The 21,777-nt window shown below is 41.6% G+C and overlaps 1 protein-coding gene and 1 long non-coding RNA gene across 2 annotated transcripts in view; one reads left to right on the plus strand and one right to left on the minus strand.

The window, feature by feature from the left end:
* The window catches only part of LOC111263764 (adenylate cyclase type 3), a 169,298-nt gene that overhangs the window by 56,900 nt on the left and 90,621 nt on the right, over window positions 1–21,777 (plus strand). The gene's annotated exons all lie outside the window — the stretch shown is intronic.
* LOC111263765 (uncharacterized) lies at window positions 17,554–21,659 on the minus strand. Its single transcript, XR_002682426.2, has 4 exons — window positions 21,516–21,659; window positions 21,290–21,358; window positions 20,916–20,998; window positions 17,554–17,743 (listed from the first exon to the last, which is right to left on the minus strand). It is a non-coding gene; the product is annotated as an uncharacterized LOC111263765 (long non-coding RNA).

The following is a 21,777-nucleotide window of genomic DNA, read 5'->3' on the forward strand; positions in this document are numbered from 1 at the left end:
TAATTGCTGGTTACACTGATACAGCACTGGACGTTGTACACGTGCCTTTCAGGGAGAAGTTGTATATAATTCGCGATGTTATAAACCTTCGTGCTGATGTAGCGCAAAAATGTTACTATTGCGACGTCCTCTGATTTGTGTTGCCGGCCAGTAGCATCAACTAAGAATAGGTTTCTATCCCATGTCTCTCCCATCAACGGTTCTGTCGCCAACCAATCTAACGGTTTTTTAATCTTTCAATTTGAAGCTTTTTTAATTATTTTCTTTTAGATTATATTTTAATAAATTAAAATTTAATCTTAATAATTGAAAGTCGCGATATGACCAGTATTAACGCCGCTTGCTGCCACGATCGCCGGAACGGCCGCATCAGCAAATAATCAGCTCCCGCTTGACACGATGATGTACGTAGCGTCCACTCGCCTATCAAAATCCTAAGCTCATTGGCATTTTCCCACTCTTTTCTCGACGAACCATTTTACAAAACCTTCCTATAGAAGCACTCTTCCGATATGCTCCTATATCAATTGAAGATACTTAGCCTATATAGCCGAAAAAAGATGGGCTTATACAAACCAGAACCGAGATTATATGAACTACCAACGATTTCATTCAAGCAAGTGTAATTGAGATTAAAGAAACTAATAGTTTATAAACGTTTTCTACTAGGCTAGCCAGGTCAAAAATGATCGTGCGTCTACCATAGACTCATTTAGGTAACGTGAGGTCAGTTTGTGTGTGTGACCCAGGTACCGACACATCTGAGAATGACATCTTTTTGCTCGATTGAAGAATAGGTCGAAGAGTAGCAACGAACGACCGTTCTTCAAGGCCAGCTTGATATAACTAGAATCCATTATAAGGGTTATGCAATGGCATAAATGACCATCTATAGCACATTCTGACCTTGGACCATTATTATTGACAATATCGCTTTTTGCCAATAATCGATATTTCCGATAAAATAGACTGTTTTATTTAAAGCAGCAATTCAACATGATATTTCTACACATGTATCCATTTTTACGCTTCGTTGTAGTGTCAGGCCACTTAGTTGTTTTAATTAGTAAAACTAGCGCTGACGACGTGCGGGCAGTAGGCCCAAGTAAACATGTAATGTAAGTTAATGTTATATGTCTGTCCTTGAAATAGTCGTTTCGTTCTAAGTTAGACTGTTCTGTAAGAACAATTCAATTAAATACAAAAAGATATTTACGCGTCCTGTATATTGTCTCCCCATTTTGATGTTAGGTCAGGGAAAAATATCAATATGAATCGTATTAATTAGGACCCATGTACATATAGAAAATTACTCTTTTTTATCTAATTTTAAAGTTAAGATATTGCCAAAAATTCTAGGCCAAATTTTTCTTGCTAGAAGGAACGAAGTGACCCGTTTAGGCCCAGCAGGATATACATATATATAAACGTAGTTATCGCTGGTCAAGGGAGGCAGAACAGTGACATAACAACTGAAGGCGCCTCTTTTCGTTCCCTGGAGATTCCTCAGTGGCTATAGCAGCAGGAAAAGAGTGTCGTATGTCCAAGAACGTCAGACGCAATGCCTTGCCTCACATTACAGTCACATATATATAAACGAATTAAGCAGCGGGAATCACACCAGCCGTTTTCATCTTGCAGTGGCGCTTGTCCATACCCCCTTTACCACCTCAGTTCCCTAGCCAACGTTTGTTGCGTTCATATTTCACTCCACCATGGCCATGCGTCAGTCAAGTGGCTAGCTGTGTTCTGTTCCGATACAGAGAATACATCGAACTCGAGATTATTTTTTTTTTAACTAGGCGCTTGTAACTGTCGTTTATTGCCAGTGGCCTTATTCCTTTAGGTATTGTCTTGGATACAACCGGCATCACGATTGTCGAAATGCCACTATGTCATGTCAGGTTGTTTCCACACCATAATATCGGGCTAAGTGCCCCCTCTGCTATCCCGAAACTCTGTGGCAGCAAGTCGCAACACAAGAACCTTCGAGAGGGCTATAGGCAAATATTCAAATGTAACGACATTTTCCCACAAAGTTCCCTGTACTGCATCGGACGTAAGGTTTGAACCTATTTAAGGTTAATTCTCCCGATCGTATACAAATCTGCCTGAGTTACAATTTACTTAAACACAAGTTATCTCGTTGTACCATTTTCAGATGCTTGAACTATATTGTTACTACGTTTCGATTAGCTTGTTTCACTGGTTCCTCTACCCTACGCCCGTTATTAAATTAGGCTGCGTATGGTACTGGTTGAGGTTTCAGGCCCTGCGACATAAAAAATGCCCTGTGATCATATTCTAGCTATCTCATCAATCCGACAGCAGGTATTCCACTCCTTACTGTCAATTAGATCTTTATTTTGCTGTTCAACATACAGTGTAATATGGCCGTTTCTCAGTCGCCTTAAGCCGGAACTGGCCTTCGACAACTTTTTGAAATTTCCTTTCCATATGTATATAATTAGCTGCTGGAAAAAGCGGTGCCCGCAGGCGATGTAAACATATTTTTATCTTTTAAAAACTCGCGACCATTTTATCAAGCGACAGTTTATCTCTATTTTCGTCAAAGGCACTTTTTACGTTGTTCAACCACGAGCACCGGAACAACGCGGTGAATCGTGATGTCTAATAGATTCTTCTGACCGTCTCGGATGATAAAATCAAATTCTATCCTGATGTACGGCCATATTTTCTACTATCATCGATGGCTGGCTACGTATAACATTGAGGTGGACATGACACGATGTTTCTCCTGTGACTCTGTCTGATGGCTAATGCTACCAGCATTATATATGTATATATATACATTTTATATGCACAGTGGCATATAGGACAAATGGTGCATGCATCTGTCCATCGTCTAGCGGACGATGTTCGCCCCGTTTACAAAAACAAGTCCTATTCTTTTACTGCGATCGCTGACGCTTTTGTGGGCGACCGGCACAGAGAGCGTATCGTTGCACTGTGCTAGTTGACGCTCAGGAGCCACGCCGCAAGAAGTCTCGCAGACGACCGGCATCGTAAGAACACTGTTTATGTTTGCTAGCTTTTTTAAAGTGTATTATCTATTTTCCGGCCATTATTACGAGGGTTATATATCGTAACCCGACAGACGCTACGCAGTATTTCACGTTATCCGTGCGCCAAGGATACGACTACTGTTAAAAATATATTGGAAGGTCGATCAGCTAAGACACTGAGTTTGATAACGGAGGATCGTACTATTTGATTATTACATTGTGCTGTTGCTTGGGCTAAGGCCGCATATCTACGACTGCGCTCTTGTCTGCCACATATTTAGGGCTGTGCATGAAGAAGATATATTGAAAATGCCACGTGATGCCCCTGTATAGATGGTATAAATAGAACAAAGGAGACTGATCCTCAGCACCGAGGTGGAGACGATCGTGCCCAGAGCTTCAATACTGATTATTATGCTGTGCGTGAATAAACGCTTTTTTCCCCTACACTGTACGTTTCAAGTGAGGACCGTTGTCCTGAAGCGTCTATAAATTGATTGATCGGTCACAAATGTGATTGGCTGTAGTAAAGTCGTTTTCTCTAATTAATGTCTAAGTTTTTGTTACCTTTAGTCACTATATGCATGCTCTCTTGGTCTGGACAGTGCCTTTAGACGCTCTCTGCTTGTCATGTTAAGAGACAATCGCCGATCTCCACCGTATAACATATAGACTAACTTTGATATTCAAAAGTTGAATCAATTGACAGATGACCAAATTTAATTTGTGCTCGCATCCTTCCTTCTTGCTATCTTACCCCGTGTTTCGCTCACCAAATCCCCATCCAGTCTCTCATGATCTGTAATACGCTCGGCATTCGCGTTACAGCGAATAGTAACGATCAGATGCGATCTCGTCCACGTGTTCGGTAAAGAGCTTGAAGGCGTGAGTATCGATGTCGGCAACACTGCCGCATAGCCCATCAAGTTCAAGCAGAGAGACGTGGTACGGCAAAACCTTTTCAACACTGATTTGCTATAAACACGCCTCTCTCGAGTAAGTGCGTGTCTACGTTAATTTTTGTTTACAGGAGCAAAAAGTCATATTGATGCCATACAGATAACGAATCTCTGTAGCGTTATGACGACTGGTTTATGTATCAAGCAATAAATGTTTAGAATAGGTAAGGGTCTGGCTTGTTTAGGTTAATTTCTGAGTATCGCTCGCGCGAAAATTGTTCAGATTATTTCCGCATAAGTGAGGTAATAGGCCAATCGAAATAGCCTACTTAGCAAGAGATGTCAACATAAGAAATGTCACAATCATGCCACTTTGTGTAAAGCGAAACTGCTAGTTCGGGTATTTATATATGTATAGTAAGGTTCTATTTGTTTGCCATGGGTCGCAAGTTACCAGGAACGGCTAAGTTGACAAATTGCTACGAGGCTGAGATCACGCACCGCCACGTCATTTCTGCACATACGTACCTTACATGTGCAACCCATTGCTTAACAGAGACACCAAAATGAAGCCCCGAAGAACAGTCAAGCGTTTCTTTGTCGAACATTAGAAAAGATTTCGTTAGATGTGTTGAGTTAAAGAAGTTTTTTTCATTGAGCCCCATTGCGTGCTTTGATGTATACTATTACGACCATAGGAACGGCACCACCGTCATCCCTTCCAAAAATCTGAGGAGTCATCCCTACTTGAGCTCTGACCCTAGTCAAGTATTTCCCCATCAAATCGGTGATCTGATCGAGCACACAGGCCTGTCATGTTAACTATGTTCGAACAGGAAACCTACCAGTGGTATATCGAACAAAGTAACAACTGGTTACGTCTGTTCGTTAGTCTGCAAAGAGGATTAATTAAAACACTCATAAATCTCTCATGCTTTAGGAAGCCCATTAGATAATGCTGGAATGCTCTCTCAGTTTAGATCAGAATAGCCAGTTGTTGTAATTTCTTCCAATAGTAAGTTGTAAGTTATATGTTTATCTGTGAAGAGCCAGTGAAGAACAGTTGACAGCTAATTATTAACACATGTATCATACTGCCTGCTGTGGGGCCTTGGCCAATGTTAATAACATATGTAGCTGCTTGCCGTTTCTACGGAGAAGAGGTAATTGTAGTTACTATCAAGTTCTGTCGTGTTTCTAACAGCGTAATCGCTATGTGGCGAGTCTGAAACACAGTCTTTGCCTTGCCAGCATCTGTCTCTCTCTTTAATGTAGATCTACCGGTATATATACACTGGTTGTACACACATACACACAGCAGAAGACGAATCCTCGCCGACCCAAAGGGAACATCGACGTACCTGTAAATCGCACAACAATAAAGACAAAGCAATATTTGTCGTTGTAACAACATTTAAGTTCAATATGTAGCACTATTTGATCTCGTATTTGACGGTACATTACCACATGCAATCAAAAATATATGAATAGCTTGAATGGTATCGAGATCGATCTATATATATTATTATCAATATTTATCCGTTTTTCAATATGGAAAAAGTACCTAGCTAACTCGAGTAGACTCAAAACCCTTCTAGCATTAGTACGAGCATAGGTTCTACTGGTGGCATCCATGAAAGACGTCAACAAAGTCTCAATGCAACACCATCTGTTCGTATGGAGCGTATTATCACCACAGGGACCATACATATGCCAACCGAGTGCACTATTAGAAGAGCGATTCTGGCACCAAAGAGTATCTATGGCCATGTTTCCTCTAATACAGCCTAATGTTAACGACTAGCTTCTGACTTGCCGCTATAAACAGTACTTTATTTAGTAATGCAGTGTTTTGTAGTTTTCAAATATTCCTAGCGTTAACGTCAAAATCTTTCCTTTTCCCGTCACATTCAATCGCCTCGAAAATAGCAGTGCCAACGACAGGTAACGAGGGTTACTTTCTCGTTACCTGTCGTTGCTATGACGCACGAAATCAAGTCAGGGGCACACGTACAGATGTTAATTAAGGTAGATTACTATACATTATAGACAAGCATATATAAACTGTAACCCCATTACAAGATACAGCTTTCCTTTATTCTACGACGATTGACATGTTGACTATTGTTGTTAGGATGTACTAACACCCCAACACCTACCATGATCGTAAGTCGAACACACGTTGACTGCCAATGGTTTGCTGAAAAAAGCCGCATTCTGTATTAGCGCTATATATATATATACATTTGTACAACTATTTCTGTTAACGATGGCCATTATATGGGAAGCAATCGTTGGCGTATCGCATAATAAATAGCAAAAAACCATGAGAAGAAGCAAAATCTGTTCTCTCACTATATTCCGTATGTATAACTTTACTTAAAAGATCTATATATATATATATATATATATATAAATGTAATATTGGTTTATAGTATAGCTAAAAATGTACATGAGAATGACTCCATTGATTTTTGGTCTTGAGGGAAACGAAGTTTAACCGACAAGGCCATGTTGAATGTATAAATAATAATAGCAGTCATTATTACTTTTAGTGTACACATATAGTTATACACATGTAACCGATATACTACGGTTGACGCTAAGTGGACATGCGAGTCTACTACAAAACGGTAACGGTCCTTGTTACATTGAGTCCTATTCAATAGAAAAGACAGAGCTCTAGAAGGGTTTCTTCTCGCAAACCGAAGATGGCGATGAATCCCTGTTGGCCAATTTTTTCCGTTCTCTACTTACCGATCGCATGTCTTGCAAGTTAGTTATGTTGAATTCATTTAGCGCGTATCGCTTTCATTGCTTAGCCCGCTAAAGGCTTAAGCTTTCTTCTGCTAATCGGTTGTACTCCCCCATTAACTATCCATGCAAACCCCATTAAATACCCAGCGAGTGAGTGAGAGAGAGAGAGACCTACAGCGTGGTCACGTGATAGTCCAATGGACCGAAAATGAGTATTGCTCCCCCTGTACAAGCCCTTCATTAGCATCATCGTCATTTTCGTCTAGTTATCACTGGTTAGGATTGTCTATTAGAATGATAGTAATGACGATGCCTGCGATAACCTTAATATGACTTAAAAAGGTACGCCTTTCTTTTGTTTTGGATATAAGTGTTTCCTATATATATATATATTACGGCCATGTGCATAAGCACACGTATCTAAAAAATACGCTCCAAACGTTTGCCAATAAGCAGTTTGGAATGAACGTTGTAATTAAACAAAGTCGTAGGTCCTAGTAGGTTGAAGATGAAGCTATCCAACAAAAAACAAATAAATCTATTCATCCTTTTTTGCTAAAACCTGAGCTAATGCAACTATTTTCTGAATATACTTCCTGTTAAAACAAAAGAGTACTTACCACAAGCACTTTAAGATTATCAAGTTTAAGAATACCTCCTTCTTTTTAGTTATTTGCCCCTTCGTCAAATGCAATTTTCGTTTGGGCAACTCCTTTACCCTTTTGGAACGTTTAACTGAAACTGTGACCGTACACGTTCCAATCACATGGTCACTACAAGTGCTGTCTTGTATTATAAACCTAGGCGATTGCCATTCACTAAGCAAGTAAGCTTGACAAACTTCTAATCGATAGACGCGGCATACGTTGTTATCCTGGTGACTGACGGTAAGGGCGTCTTCATAATGTAATCCTAGTTCTCAGAAGCAATGTAAGTTCGCTGTTGACGATATTCCGTCCTTAGCCGAAGACGACCTGTTGCGTAAACTTAACGCTCTTAAAAGCTAACTTTTGGCCAACTTTGTAATCAAAAGAGCTATCTAAGAGCTTTACAGGTTTTGATTGATCAAACTGACAATGCTGTACTGTGAAAACCAAAGTAGATTGCGCATTTCTAGGAAACGTATACATACATGAAGTACAGTAAAGCTAAAGCATTATAGTAAAACTCACCTGTATTACTATTGATAGATGTGTTAGAGCCAGTGAATAATGATAGTTTGCAGTTGTATTCGACTCTTCTGTCATAGCCCCAAAGATACGTATAAAGCCCCAATCTCTAGGAAGCTTTTGTCATTAGAACGGTAACACTCAGACCGATAAAAAGTAACCTATTCTCCGCCCTGTTTCCGTCTATCGCTACTGCGCGAGAGAGTCAAAGCGGCGGAACATGATGTATATCAGCTAGGAAAACAGTGGAAGCGTTAAGTTCCGCGAAAGAACGAACGAGAAGACAATCCCCGCACGGCAAGCAATGGCTATTGTCGTCCTCGATCTCGCACAAAGTTTCTTGCGGAAGTGAAATAAACGTAAATATTGACTAGACCTTCTATGAGAGTGTCCTAATACGAAACGAATTCCATTGGTTTCTTTCATGCAATACCAGATGATGATGATGCATACTAATTCTCCCTCCCTGATGTTGGTTCTCTCTAGCTCGTTTTCCCACTGCGTCTCCAATTGATTTTGTCTACGATTCGTTTTCCCTCCATATATCCAACTAACCGACTACGTTATTACGAACTTGTTATAGCGTGCAGAGCATGCACGCATCGACCGCTCTGATCAAGCCGTTCATTCTGATTCAGTTACTCATATTTCGATCCTGCTAAATTTTCTTTTGAACTTCACTCCGGTGAAGGCCATTTCATCTTGTATTTTGTGCTTGTTATAGTGATACATTACACTCACACACAATCATAGTCACTTAATGCTGATGCGGGAAGATGCTTGCATAGACAATTAACAGTAGTAGAAATAATGGAGCAAATACGACTAGTAACTGCGATGCTGAATTACCTCTGGCGACACAGACGAGAAATGAGGTACAATCGCGTACTTCGTGTCGTTTTCTCTAAGCTGTTCTTGCAACATCGCTGCTTCGGCTGCAACTCGACTGCTTGAACTTGATCTTGCCGAAACTTGGATACGCAACGAAGCGAACAGAGACGGATGAAATAGATGCTGTCTGCGTACAAGCGCTACTTGTAACATCCGAGCACCTTCGTGTACGTCAACTAACTACAAGGGGGGATCGTCTGATTCCCTGGGGCCCGTTTCGTGTTTTTCGTGGCCGCTTTGCCATCGTCGCTTACCTAGCCATCGGCTCAAGTCGATTCGACCCCATGTTCCGGTCACATGTCTTGCAAGTTTACTTGAGCACTAGTTTCATTAATTCCAATACTATCGAATCGCGTCCATTACTGCTAATATGCCTGGTAAGGCGTTTGTTGAAGGTAGAACTTGCAAGAACACTGACGGCACTACCACCAACTTTTCGGAGTATCTTCCGTGCACGCGCCGAATAAAGTTAAAATATTAGCGATTGATACGGACGGGACACACACACACACAAATGCATACAGTCGTCGGAAGGACACCAGACGGTAGCGGGGACCATCAACTTTATACTAAGATAATCAAAGTAAGAAAGGTTGGAACGTATATATCTTCCTGGCTACGTATTCTCTAATTAAGCCTGCCTGATCACTCTAAACTGAGCTAGTGACCCAATCAATATTTTTCGCTGATGACGGCACGGTTTCAAGTTGAATGGAACCAGAAAAGGGCATTAGTGGAACTGAGAAAGAGCCAGAACATTTTACAGTTGAAGCATAGCTTGTTGCCGTTAGATTCTCCCTTTTTTGCCCTGAATTCGTGACCGTTGCACCCGTTAGTAGCTGATTTTATGGTTTATTTGTTTTGTCACCTTACCATATTTAAACATTTTTGTCGAAGTCAACATTGCTTACCCTTCCCGTAAATGAAACGCTAATCACAAAAACGATACGATTTTGTCACCGGTCAAAGTAGTCGACTTACTAAGTGAGTACTCACGAGCTAAGCGAGGGACATCGATCAGAACAAGGAGGAGACACTTATTCGATCCGCTGCTACTCGCCATATTTTTCCCGCTCTAGCTTCTTTTCCTTTTGGTTTATCTCTGGTCTCCAGCTGACCAGATCAGCCAGGGCGGGAGCGGCTAAATGTTCAGATGCTGGCGAAGACGAATCTCAGAAACGCAGTAGGAGGAAAAAGGGAAACATAGCGATGAGGCTTTTGTCGAACGCTCACGTCAGCGGGTGGTACTGTACAGCGACCATGGACACGAGTCAAACGAGCGAGCGGGGTTCCCTCTGCAGCACTGATCAAAACAATACGCGAAGTCAGCTAGCCTTCTCAGTAAAACGTATACCAACGACCGTCACGACGTTTTATTCATCATTATTAGAGGGATGGAACTTGAGCTTGCAGATACGTTAAACGCAATACTATGATATCGCTATAACAATAGGTTCAGTAAATGCGGTGCTATAGCTATGTGAAGCACTAAGGTTTCTATTTACTCCTAGTGGAGGCGCTCAAAGAATGACACTTTTAGATAGTCAAGTATTTGCTAGTTGACATTTTTTCTATGTTTTTCTGAAAAAAAAAACTGTATTAAGTTTAGCTCACCAGTACACTGCAAGCACAGTAAATAAACCTTACAAAAAGATCTGTAGGTTTGATTAGTACGTCATTGTTTCCTATCCCCGCTGTAACACCTATGGCAAAGAAGTTCTACCATTTTAAGTTTTGGCAGGCCTAACTACCGACCGATGAAATGACCTTTCCGCTCTCTAGTTCAATAGTCAATCGCGCGCCGTTCATCGTATAAGCCCAAGGAATGCCTTTGACCCTCATGTCCTGCCACGCCATATCCATGGAGGTGTTTAATTCTGCATTTGTACATCGGAGACACGTTTCTCGACTGCTCTATGGCATAGAAGTGTCCTGCCTTTTCCTGGACCGGATTTCGCAATCCTTTTGAGTTCGCAATGCTTCTGATTACATTATTGCCCATGATAGCTACGAATCGAGTAGGTTTAGTGAATAACTGCTTACAATTTATGTAAGGTACGCCTTTTTAAAAACAGCAAAAATTCACAATAAACAATGCAAGGCAGTATAATGAACACCGACCGAATCTAAATTACGGAAGGTATAGTATGGGTAGCGACCTACTTTTTCTTCTTATCCCTCTCTGTAATAGTCCACTCACTAGCCGCCTCTGACGACTATGGCTTCGTATTATTTCCTCAGTAAAACGCTCGTAGGAGCTTCTTATAACGTGACTCCTGCAGCACACACAGTCGTAGACATACGCTTGTTGACTGATACTCGCTAAACGTGGACCTGGCTTTGCCCACACTTCCTTGTCTTGCTCCCGCTTCTCTATTTTTCATTGACTCGCCGTTCGGTGACGATGCTTAATTTCAGCAACGTTCATATTAAGTGCCTTCAACGCATGCTGTGCCTAGGTCCTGTTTAAAGCGCGCAGATAAATGTCTTCGCCTGGCGCTGTCCAGACCATCAAACGCCATTATTACGCCGCATGGTCGCATTTCCTCCAGTCCTAAGGATGTCTGCTTAAATGTGCGTTATATGCGTGCTTGGCGTCGACGGTTCGATGGTTTGACCCATCTTCCGTGGAGCCAGAACCAGCACTCGCTGCGAGCGTCAATGGTACAAATTGCAACGAGAAACGAAATGCGTAGAACCAGGAGTAGTGGTGACTGGAGCCGTGGGCGAATGCGGCATCCTAACGTGCGACCTTGTCACGCGCGACGCTGCAACCAAACTACTGTCAGCTTTTGGCAACCTCATAAAGAACAATAATATCTACTGCTCCGGCTCCTGTTGGCGATAATGCGCCTATCATTACACGCTGTTATTTGGCCTACTATCTGTATCTTACTCTTATTGTTATTATTATTGATAACTGGATTAAGTGGCTATCGTCACTCAGTTTTTTTGGTAACAGAGCGCACTAGGTTACGTTAGAGCCACTGGGTAAGTTTTTATAGTTTTAGCAAAAGCGAGATGTTTGTCAGACATGCCATCTTTATGATCAGCTTTCCTTTCTGAGCCCTGTCTACATGCGAAAAAAACACAGGCATCGTCAGGTCAACTTTCAAGCCCATTTTTGTCTACCTGCTTAGGTCAGAATGTACGATTGTTACTCAGAAAGTACTTGTGGCGGCAGGGCCATTGGCCCGTATCGAATCCGTTAACGTACAATTATATCATCAACCTGTTGCTGCTCGCAGCATGTCCGAAGCGAAATCGTCGCGACACTCTACGTACCGAAGGAGTACTGATAAGTGATAGACTCAGTGTTCTTCTACTAAGGATCTGTGCTACAACATCTTGTTGCATATACCAAAATCTGTATAAAAATAAGATTCAACACCTCTACGCAATATTACCCGGTTCTCATCGTCGTGGGGAGACGCCAGACAGATGACAAGCCGCAGCCAAGCAATAAAAGTCTAGCTACACGTTTGATTGTTGATGTTTGGCTTATTACGCTGAAGGTAATTTCTTACGTCCCAGGCACCAAATTGCGTGACGGTGTGTGGGTGTCCAGATAGGACACAATCAATGAAAGTTACGGGTAACCATCGAGTATGCTGCTACTGATTTTCGAGAATATTGATTTTATTTGGAAGCGGTAACGAATTGAGCTAGAGGTAGAATAGAGCTAGCCTCTATTCTACCACTAGCAAATGTTCCATACAATAAATGCATTTTACTGAATGTTACGGTACAATGACGAGAAGTTAGCATGCAGCTATTGAGGAATGCCTGTTAAAACAACGTAGCGCTTCATACAAATGAAGTATATCCATTTGAAAATCATCTATTTTCCGTCTTAATATAGATAGAACTCTGCTGTTTCGTTACAATCCATATAGCATAACACTGTTCGCTAGATTCATTTGTTTCGGACGAAACTTTTCACTAGGAGAACTTTGTCATATATGTCTCATAACGAGTATCGACCATTTAGCTAGCTTGCTTGAAAGCAGTGAGGATGTAATATATAAAGGATACAATACAGCATTTGGTCATAGAGTCATCTTTGCCGTTGTGATATAAACTGCATTTAAGGAGATCAACATGCGAACAAATGACACAGTTATCCTTGACGAAATCCTTCTACTAACTATAGCATTTGTCATTAACGTATGTAATCCCTTACCTAGGGGACACATCGCCTTAACTCTAATCCTGAAAGTATGAATGAATCGCAAAACGTCCTGATAATCGTCTGCCTTCAACTATGGAACATTTAAAATCAAGACCAAAAAATAGACCTATTTTTCACCTTTTTTTTTTCTTTCAAAATCAACGAAATGGTTCAGTAAGGTTTTCATTTTTCAGAAAAGCTGTCGTACAGGATGGGCCTTGCTAAGCCTACACTTACGAACCTACGAAACGAAACCTACGAGCCGAAGTCAGCCATTTCTGAAAATAACTTTCGACAAGGCCCATTGGCCTAAATATGACACAGTTTGGTTTGCCACAACGTCCTTCATTAGTCACATTGTCAGAAGCTACAACACTGTTAGAATTTTCGACAGCTATTTATCCGCGAATTTTATTTGAGTAGTTCTATCGTAAACAGTAATTGATTATACGTGATCTTTGTTTAGGCTATTGGTACCTATCAATTTTCTGTGCGTCAGCTTGTCTGCCATCGTGTTTCTTGTGTAAGCTAGGCCTAGTTTACTTTTCAGCGCAACGAACAGACGGCCGATTATGTAGCGTGTCTGTCGAAATTAACTACGTGATTAATATGACAGTTATTTATATATACATTCTGAAAACAGATAGGCGATAATCAAATTGAATGGGAAGTAAATAGACGTTCTATATACGTTTATTCTGTCTCTATACATCCCCGCGCTAGCACTGACTTCCTTAACTGAGGTCGTGCCACAATCGTGCCGCATCGTGGTCAGTACGTCGCGCATACAGCGACGTGATGCCCTATCGCTTTAAGCGACACCTATAACCTCAAGACACCGGCACGCACACTCCACCATATTCAGACGGACGAACTAGAACGAAGCAACGAGGATCGCTTCAACGAGTTCTCTAATATTCAGAGAAAGCCTATTATGGAACTAAGGATAGCTCAGCGGGACACAAAATGATGTTCCCGTACATAACAAATATTGATTCTGTAAATAAAAACTCTCGAACTGCCAAAGAGAAATGACGCATTTTCCTTCAGCAGCACCTAATGCACTAAAGTCAGCAGAGTAAGAAAGTAGTTTGATGATTTCCGCAGGAGCAGTTCATAGGCATATATTGAGGCGTAATCAGATAACTGTAAAAATGTAATTTGGCTTGTCGAAAGGTATCTTGAATCTCACAGGCTTGGTAGTGTGAAGCAGGCTAGGAACAGGAAGCATAACAGTTTATAGCGTTTCTACGAAGAGCTAGTATCTAGAAGCATACCTAAGCCCAGTCTATTTCGGCATTCCTTTAGCTTATGGTTACTTAATTCCACTTAGCACCAAAGTTATGCATATAATTGACATGATCATTTCAGTATGGCATCCGGGGTGCGCAATGCCGTGTCCAGAGCAATCTGCCAAATGATCGGCCACGCGCAGACCGTTGAGCGTCTTAGCATGTTAACCACCAAAACCTGATGGCAACCCGGCAGAAAATCGACGTAACTATATGTATAGAATGGTCGAAACAAGTAACAGTCTAACAGTCATATCTCAGGCCATATAAGTCGCGTCGGGTCGATGTTGGTAACGTTTCAAAGCTGAGGTTTGGTTAGTAGATTTGGCAAAAGGATGGACTGCCTGTTCAAAGTTGGATGCGGGAAATTAATCCAGCTTGAGAATAAGTGAAATTACCGGAAAAATTTGCTATATTTCAAAATTTTATCCAAGCCCTTTAAAAATAATTGCAGTTTTTGATTGAGATGTATAGTTGACAGACACGATTCAAAGGTTGCTTTGTCCCTTTCGTCCTGGAAAATTCGTACCTGGAAACTTGCTCTTTGTAGTAGTCGGCCAGTTAGGGAAAAAGTCGATGAAATTATTGCAGTAATTAAACAAGACCGACACTTGGATAGTCACAACATCGTTGTCGAACTGAACTTTCATTAGTAAACAGTTTTCGAACTTCTGAAGAAAGCTGGCCACAAAAAAAACCCGATGTCCCACTGATTGACATAGTACTCGATCGTATTTCCACCTGCAAAACTTTACAAAAACGTGATACTGAGCCATATTTAAAAAAATTGATCAGGGGGTAATTGACCACATACGAGGACAATGTGCAGACCCGAAAAAAAAAATCGCTCCACAATCTATGGCAAAACCTAGAACGTTCTAGGTCGAGGAAGGTTATGTGATGCGTCTTATGGATTGCTGCTGCTGCTGCTGCTGCTGCTGCTGCGTGAAAAACGATTGCCTCAGATCTCTACTGTCAGCCATTAACGAAATTGCAACAAGCCATTGATCGAGACTAGTGAACAGGAACGGCCTCGTGTCCCACGATGCCAATGCCAGGCTACACACATGCACCTTTAGTTATCCGGCCCGAATTGATTTCGGTGAAAGATTGTCATGCATCCGCTGTGTGGACCGGGATCCTGCACTATCCGCGTCAAAACTCTTCCAGTAATTCCAATAGACGGACGCGGAAACAAATGTTCGCGCAGAAATCGCGGAGGTTCTACAGTGCTGGGCTTATGGTATTACCAGAAAAATGGCAGAAGGTCATCGATCAAAACGATGCGTATTTCGTTGATTTTAAAATATGTTTACATCTATTTTGGCAGGCAAACGGTTTTTTGAGCATTTTATATATGTTCATAGTGTAATATGGCATAATTTATTCATCCCATAAGGTTAATTATTGGCACAATCAACGTCGAGTTTCTCCAGGAGAAGAGAGAGCGAGACTGATGCCAGCTAATACTGTTGTCCGATGCGAGTTCTGAGTAGTATACGAAATGAACAATAAAATATGACGGGATCGAGGAACCGGCGGTCTGCGATGCGAAGTTCCTGCATTTCGCTTGACCGTTTGGGCAGGGGCACCTTGTTGAATTATTAGCATTGATCTCTGAGTTACTTATTTAGCTAGGTAGAGTTGATTCCGAGGTGTTGATTTTTCAGTAGAGGTCATTTGGACTAGTCGTTCCTATTACGGGAGATTGAGTTGTGTAACAGCTGCCGTCGAATTTTCTGAAGTCAGCTCGTGTATACAAATAGCTTTATTACAAGGAACAGTCAACTTGTTAACATGGAAGTCGGTCGAGTACACACTTCGAAATAAGATATCTCGCATATATCACTTCATTCGAGACCAGATGTTATCTCGATTTATTATCTATCGAATGAGAGACACGGGCGAGGCGGTTTAGTAATTCTCAACGATCTCCATCGTAGTGGACTGACCGTCTCGAATATTTTGTTCTTTTTGTCTTTTAAGTTCGCTTGTCTCGTATCAGTTCATGGCGAGGTTAGCCTAAATCAATCATTATTATCCATTCCAGGTAAATACAGTGAATGCTTGATCAGCGTCTCTAACCGACAGAAAACTGGGAACTGCAACGGAGTCGTAGAAACCGCTGTGTGTCATTGAGACTTAACCATAGGTAAACGCTATCACTTCGACTGAGTCTCGTCCTTTAGGTCAAAGACGCGCGCTGGACGATTGATATTAGATCAACGTTCAGCTAAGCCGTGCGTGTATCAGGGAACATCTTAAAATCTGCCACCATATTTTGTTTGTTATATTGTTTTTTGTTACAGCCGTGGGTACTTGAAAGAGAAATGTATACACCCGCAACCCTTCTATGAGAACATATTATTCACGATGTATGTCCTAACCGAGTAGCTCTCTGTTGGAGCATAATTCCACTTTAAACTTATTATATTAAGCATTACGATGCCACCGTTGTAGTTTATAGTGGAAAAATCCTAATTCATTGTACACTATAAGTATCCTTCCGTAGCTGGGGGGATCCTAGTTTTCCATGGTATACACGTTTGAGGCGTCTGGAGCATCGACAAAGAGCTACCAGTTTATTCGGGTTAATGATAAATTCATTTTAAAAGAAGCTAGCTTTCCTCTTTCATCGCCTAACGGTGTTATCGTACATTTTACGCACGTTATATGCAAACATACTGTGCATTAATAAAGCCTTGAACTCTCTCTTTCCCTTCCTCTTCCCCTAGTCGTTAATGCAAATATCGCTCGCGATGTTCTGAGTAATCAGTCCTCGATCCGTTGCTCGACGGTTTCGGAGGACGAGCTTAAAGACAAACAATCCAGCTCCCTTGGTTCGTTCTTCTCTAGCTCTGGCAAATGTTCGCATTGGATGTCCTGGTGCTCATATAGCTGGCGGCCAAATATGGATGCGTTTCTAAGTCGGTTGTTGTCGCCAAAAGATTTGACATCCTACACAGTGACCCCACAGACAATAGCTGTGATCAGGCCGTGAGAACAGCATCACGAAAGAGCGAGGAGAGATAATGAATAGAACGTGCTCGATGCTATGACAGGTCTCGTCCCAATCTGTTATTTGATTGTCTATGAGCTCAGACCTACAATAAGGCTGTAAGCGTTGCTGATGACGTCGAGCGTGAGGTCGTGAGAAGGCCACAGATGGTGGTCCTCCAATAAGGGAATACGAGATTACAGTGATACGCGATCTTGGCACCATCTGTGATGGCTTTTTTGACCACCGAAACAACAAGTGCTAATGAAGGATTGTTCGTCGCCGCGTCGGGCTGTTTGTCCTTTCCAAACGTAAACACGTTTATTTAGACTAAAATAATGATAGTGATATACGTTAATAAAACAAAACTTTATTAACAAATGTATGGGCACAGGACTCCACCGAACTGCGTGTTTCTCAGACTTTGCGTACTTCAAAGACGATGTCCTGAGCTCAGCTAACGCTTGCTGTCTACTCCTACTGGGTGGTCCAGCATCCAGCCTATAGTTTCTCTCAAATAGACACTTCGTTGAAGCTATTCTGAAGCACAAAATAAAGGAAATTGAGTAGTCAGATATTTATCTTACTACTAAAAAGGCTAACAGCTTACGAATATATTCAGAATGCAATTCGACCTCTTAACTAACGTCAGTTAGCCAAAGGGCATAGAGAAGCGTATCACATTGACGGATGTATTGGGAACGCAAAACCTAAGCGAGGCATCTTTCTGGTTTTGCGTTCCCAACACATTTTATTTTGTGCAGCGTTTAAATCTATCAGCGATACCCAATTTGCTCTGATATCGTGTGTCGGTCGTAAAAGCGTCTAGTGTTAACACAGCAAACGATGCAATATTACTGAAAAAAGAAAGGTCTTATGATGTATATATGTCTTTTCCTCACCGGGACGTTCCTTATATGTCAGCAAGGTTTCGACTTTTGTATATTGGGTCGAAATGTTGACCTTAGTATTGCAACATGTGTGCACTAATGGGTAGAGGGGTATCCAAGTATTATATAATTTGATTGTATAGCCTTTAGCAGCAAGCTTCTTGTGTCCATGTTAAACGAATGCGTCAATTTTCGTACCGTCGAAATTGTTACTAATCTCGCCTTGGCATAAATGCTTCAGAATGACAAATCTGTCAGCCAAAGGCGAAACGTTTTCTCGCCTATGGGAATATTCATATTTAAAAGTATATCTATCGGGACTTTTTCGAAGCATGCGGCTTTAAGGCAAACCAGGATTTAAACAGAGTGTTATGTAAGACTAACCGCGTTGGATATATATGTCGAGAAACATGCAATTGCCTATGAATACGCGTCTGTGGGGAAACAAATGTTGGGGAGAAACCCCACTATGTGTGTATCTCAGCTTCGTTCTCGTCTTCGCTCGTCTGCTGCCGCTGCTAGTCCTAGCAGTAGTAATAACAAAAATGCAGTAGTTCTGAAAGGAACATCTCCCGTTGGAAACAGCTGGCCATGCATAGGCAGACCAGATATTCATTGCTTGGATATTTTCGATGTAGTAAAACCCTAAGCGTAAGGCAGAAAGCCGGAAATAGCGGAGGTGGCAATGAGAATGTCGGTACGTTCACGAAACGAGGGACAACTTTTGTATTGAGTAAAGGAGGAAAGACCGACTAACGGTAGATAGAACTATGGAAAGAAGCAGAACAGGACGAGGTTGCGGCTTACAATATCATTCTCGACATGGTTTCTACGAAGCACTAGCACGGGTCGAGGTATCGGCCCGATTACATCGTAGAGGTACAGAGTCGACACAGAAAACGGAATTAGCTTGATTCTACGGTACCTTTTATAAAAAAAAAAAACTCTAAATAAACAGCGCGCATCCCTCACGTAAGCCGGCAGGCCAGACCGCCCTAGTAAAAAATCGTCACATTACGCTGTTTCAAAAACTAGGACGTTAGAAAAGGACCTGGCTTGCTAGTGAATCCAGTTTGCGAATCAATACTCTGGGTAGTCTCGTCGTATTAGAATTACACGTGACTGCGCTCCGGCGTTGACCGTTCTCTAGCCAGTGGCCCCCATCTCAACTTATATGGATATGTGCATAGTAGATACTCTAGTCGTAATGATAGAAGAGGCCTTCAGGAAAAATAATTTCGGAGACTTTCGCAAAATTTATGCAGAAGACTTCCGTGGCTCTGGAAGTGCCTACAGATATACCTAGTGACAGAGATCTTTGTTCTGTTCTCCGACGGATTTGATAGAATAAGAATCCGAATAGAGCAAAGCAGCAAGAAGTTGAGTGCCGCCACATCTCTGCAGATCCTCATCGCTTCATTGGTAAACAAATGTGCCTACACAAGCGGCCTAACCGCAGATATCTCAATGAATAAGCTTGCATTGGCCTTGATGCCTATGCGATACCGCGTGGCGATACGTTCCACTTAGGTGTAAAATGACTCATAAAATCTCTCTGAATATATTTGATTTCATTTCTAAAAATAGCCTCTAGTCTATCCCCCTTGATCGAGTTATATTCGAAAATTTCTAATTTTAGTACAGACTCGCTGAAACATCAGTTGCAGAAGATCACTATACGATACATCGTATTGGGTAAATATCATTCATGAGAACGAAACAGTACAGGGGCCCTACAGTCCTAGTTATACCATGAAAAGACTTAAGGAAAGCCGCTTAAAACAAGCCTTTAACCTCCGCTAAGGGCAGAGAGTGTGAACATGAAGCAGCGTGATTATGACAGACGATGTCGGTAAATTGTTCGCAGCTTGCTTCTAACACGAGACAAAATAGACCAAGCAATAGAGCCCACTTCACCTCTGCTGGAGATAATAAAAAAAAAAAACATTCATAGAAACTTTTGTGGAGTAACGAGAGAAACCATTTGACGTGCCATTTTGTAGTGAGCTTTATTTTGCAAGATTTGCACAATTTTATTTCGAGGAGAAATTTAACAAATAGACATATTAAACTTGCAACGACAGCGAACTTGATTCAATTTGTCCAATGCGTAGTATAATTGTGTTAAACGTATCGTAGGTGACGAATACGCAGAGTATAAAGCCGTCTGGTATCTGTAAAACCCTGATGCCAATTCCTCTTCGAAAACGTAGAACTGGTGAGAAGCCCCAACGCTCTACAAAGGGTTATTAGGCCTGGATGCCTGCCTTCGCTTTACCAGACTAATCTTAATAACAATGAAAACCTTAATAACGGCATTCGGGAGGGATGTATAGGGCGTCCGGCTACCCTAAGGCATGTATCGATTTCAACTAGCCTACAAAGTACGCCTGTGCGAAAGATTCTTGACGCGTGGCAGATGAAGGTCCCCGCAAGCATTCACATGAGCCCACTGCTGACAGACTCGAGAAGAGTTCTCCCTATCTAACAGCTTTTACGAGCGGAATGTAAATAAAACGGGCACACTACGACCAGACTCATTGTGGAAGCTAACGTTTTCGTGGAAAGCTTCTGCAAAAACTACACAACAACAAAACTTGCTGCCATTTGGAGAACCTTATACCTGTGCTTGATCAAGAATCAGAAATGCGAAAACGTAGTGAGTTTTATTTACTTAAATAAATCTTTGCATCCAAATCCTTGATAAAAGAAGCACAAACGAAAATTACAAGAGGTCTATGGACTCACGATCTCCAGTGCTACCGATACTTGATCTTGCTGTTCGCAAGCTAAATCAAGCCAGCGTATGCAAAGTCTCTTACCCAACAAAGTCTCCTAAATGTTATCGTGTGCTTCATATTTTCGAAGATCGATAGCTAAACGATTGGCTGGGCACGTCATGTACCTGATAGAAACCGAAACAGACAAACTCATATGGTACGCATTAGAGGGGGAACTCGATTGTAACTTTCATTAAATAGATTCTGTCTGCTAGCATAAAATTATAGCAAATCTGGCAGTACGTAAGATGACAAATATGTGCTGCAATAGAATCTACCAGTGGATATATACTAACTAAGTTAAAAAACGCAGATACGATAAACACTTGACGAATATGACCTGTTTTTTATGTCTCGAAGACTCATACAACCACGTTTTTCATTATTTTCTGCTTAGAAAAAAATATCTCTCTTACCACCATCCGTATACTTGATATGCGGTAGACGACATGTTCCTCATGTATTTATCAAGTATGTTTATAATACTGCAAAGGAATAAGAAGACCATGTAAACCGACGGGCACAAAACGTGTTGCATATTTGACAGATCTTATACATAAGCTCCAGTTGTGATACCAAGTGATCCCTCTTTTGGCAAATAACATCGACCAAGTAATGCCCATCTATGATGATGCTATTCACCTGTCACCGGGCTGATGAAGCATTTTTTTTCTATCTTTTTACGTATTCGCTGCCGGTTGTGTTCGCTCGTCTTAGCCGGCCGATCCTTCTTTTCTTTCAGACCTTATAAGATGGCGGAGCAGACAAGCAGCGCTGCTTGCTAGTGGCGCCGCCATTGCCGGCTGCCGTCTGCTCGCAAAGAAACAGAAACATACTCTGCAAGAGTAGCAGGAAGGGAACAGCGGCGTAAAAGAACAAGCGCAAGTGGAGAGCGGAGTAACCC

The sequence above is a fragment of the Varroa jacobsoni genome, unplaced genomic scaffold (genome assembly GCF_002532875.2).
Source record: "Varroa jacobsoni isolate VJ856 unplaced genomic scaffold, vjacob_1.0 scaffold_789, whole genome shotgun sequence".
In the NCBI taxonomy this organism is placed as follows: domain Eukaryota; kingdom Metazoa; phylum Arthropoda; class Arachnida; order Mesostigmata; family Varroidae; genus Varroa; species Varroa jacobsoni.